The 2794-nt window shown below is 35.1% G+C and overlaps 1 long non-coding RNA gene across 1 annotated transcript; it reads left to right on the plus strand.

Moving 5' to 3' along the window:
• The first annotated feature begins 1481 nt into the window (after positions 1–1481).
• LOC144807307 (uncharacterized) lies at positions 1482–2370 on the plus strand. The gene is made up of 4 exons (XR_013606189.1): positions 1482–1553; positions 1642–1728; positions 1824–1892; positions 2263–2370. It is a non-coding gene; the product is annotated as an uncharacterized LOC144807307 (long non-coding RNA).
• The last annotated feature ends 424 nt before the right edge of the window (positions 2371–2794 follow it).

A 2794-nucleotide genomic window follows, 5' to 3' on the forward strand; every position in this document is an offset into this window, starting at 1 on the left:
TGTTTTAATTGGCACAGAAATAATTTTTTATGAATGTATAATCTTTTGAATAAATTGTACAATTTTCTATATACCATTTTAATTGTTTTTTGATTTCTTTTCCTCTATTGTTGTGAATTATTATACATGTGTTTATGGCATCAACGGGTTTGTGAGTTCTTCCTTCTACAATATCTTGTGGATATGTTTTTCCCAATTGTTTGGTAAGTCAGGGACTCCTGTGTATTTCTATTCCATTACTCCTTGTCCCCTATTGGATTCAAAAGGAGACCTCCCTATTTTTTTTTAAATTTACAGTTCTTTGAAAACTCCATGAGTTCTTGGACAAATCAATATTCAAGCAAGGGGAGGTCCCTGACTGCTCAAGCTGATTTTCCAAGAAATCGTTGTGGCTTTTTGGAACTGGTGGAAGTAGCCATGCCCTTAATTGGTCTGCATGGGCTATGTCTAAATATGGGTATGATTCTTATGCCTATATTAGGGCAATGTGAATTGTACCTATATAAGGGCATGAATCGGGAAAATTGTACTTGGGTCCTAAAATGCCATACAACACCAGTAGGTCCACCATTTGGAATTGTCCTCTGAATTATTGAGCAAAAAGGCTATGTAAATAATCAAAAGGTTTCAGAGGCACTGCTTGTTTTGAAACGTGAAAAAATCTATTTAGAACAAGAGCTGTACAGATAATTTGTAGATTGTATATATATTTTTGTATTTTATTTGTATCACATTTGTGTGTCTTTGTGTGTCTAGTGTTGGTGTGTCTTCAGTGTATGTCCAAGATTTTCTCTTGATTTGTATTGTTTAAATTTATAAACAATGATTCATTAACAAAAAGATGACTAATAAGTAAAAAAGAGAATATGGCTATTTTTTTCATCCAGCGTGTTTAGGTCATCTGGCGTGTGGGATAATTTCTTGAGTTTGAATGGTATCAGTATTGGCATTTTTTTTGGTTGCTATTGATATATTGGTCCGTCCTTACTGAATAAGGGCCAAACCCTTTCTTGTTTTTCAGGTTTAGTTTCCGGGCATATTCGCAGAAATAAGGAACTCCATATCCGGAGGCTCCAAATTGGCTGAAAAGTAAGTATGCGCCATGACACGGCCTAGCTTTAAACAAGTCCGCATAGCTTTCGCAAGTACCCTAATTAAGTTTGCATAGCTCTTGCTAGCGCATCGTTATCTCGTGACATTATAAAGCACATTTAACTTAACATATGTGGCTATTTTCACAAAACAGAATTGTACTGAGTCCTTTCATCTGCACCGCATTACATCAAAGTAAGTGCTGTGCCGTTCTACATTAATCCCTAATACTAGTATTGACTAGCTATTTATTATCGATCTTCAGTAGGTCTCATTGCTATTACATTTTCGCTAAATACAAACATGCTTTAAGTTTCAACTAACCAGGACAATCTTGTGTATCTTTATTCTTTAGCTTTGAAAATATAGAAGTGACATCCAGTAACTATCAGACATCACTGAGCTATCTTGTTTTTCCGACGACGCCTGATTCCTCTCTCTATTGCCCATCAGGCATACAGGTATAAATAGAAAATAGTTTTCGGATTTGTAATTATGGACACATTCTCTATCACATTTGTCCATTTACATATGTTTAATATTTTTTAGTACACCATTATTGAAACACCACGAGGACTTACATATTTCATCCGCTTACAATGTACTGACGGCGTCTTTTTGCCCTTGGCATCTGAGGTAAATATTAGTTAGATACCTAGAATCGCTGTCAATCAAAAACGTTATTAAATGTGAGCAACTATCAATATGCGTCTTCTACCTTCATCGTTTAGATTATACATGAAGTATCGCACTGTCTTCATTTACCGTTCAACACGACGGTTCTCCAAACCCCATCAATAGTAGGTATACTATTTCTGACACCATGAGTTAAGCATGTGACTTTGATACAAATAGGGGTCACCATCGTATACATACACAAATGTTCTAGGTGCCTTTTCCTTTCTTCCTTCCCCCCCCCCTTTTTTAATCATTCACATAGGGTTCCCTTCACTATCTTTATATATTGCCTTTTTCACATCTAATTTTATTCCATTAACCTTACTATTCACTTATAAAGTAATTATCTTGAGTCATATCTTTCCATTTTCACTTTTACTCTCATTCTTCTCCCTTATTTCATCCAATGCAAATGTCTTCCTTGTATACTTATAACTCATTGTATTCGTGAAAGAACCTTCCTCATTCATAAAGACAATGTTTACTTCACAGATTCATCAATTGTTTGTACTGTGGCCCTCTTCCTGGCGAAGGCACCCCTGTTGCGCCGACACAGACGTAGAATTCCGCCAGTCATTTGAATTTGTGCCACTCAGTCTCCGATTGATCTTGTTTTTTATATATTGTGTCAATCTATCAGTGTTGAGCAATATGTCATCATACCAACAATGTTTTTAATTTGTCTTCAGTATGTCTGTGAGTTTGTATGATGGACATGAAAGTGAATGAATGATTATTAAAACATTTTTAATTGGTTAACGCTTAATAAAGCTCATTTTGTATTTTTGATAAATAATTTGTTCTCTTTGGTTCTTTCTGACCTTTGTCTATTGATTAGCATTTAATTATTGTTTATTGAATGGTTGCCTTAAATCTGTACATTGATTGATTTTTCCCTACCTTAAGGAACCTTTGTCAGCAATCCTTAGCATCTGAAGGCTTGGGAGTCAGCGATCCTTCACATAGTAGAACATATGTGAAAAAAGAAAACCCAAATCATTTCAGTGATTCTTTTTGTGCCATT

The sequence above is a fragment of the Lissotriton helveticus genome, chromosome 1_2, assembly GCF_964261635.1.
Source record: "Lissotriton helveticus chromosome 1_2, aLisHel1.1, whole genome shotgun sequence".
Lineage (NCBI taxonomy): Eukaryota > Metazoa > Chordata > Amphibia > Caudata > Salamandridae > Lissotriton > Lissotriton helveticus.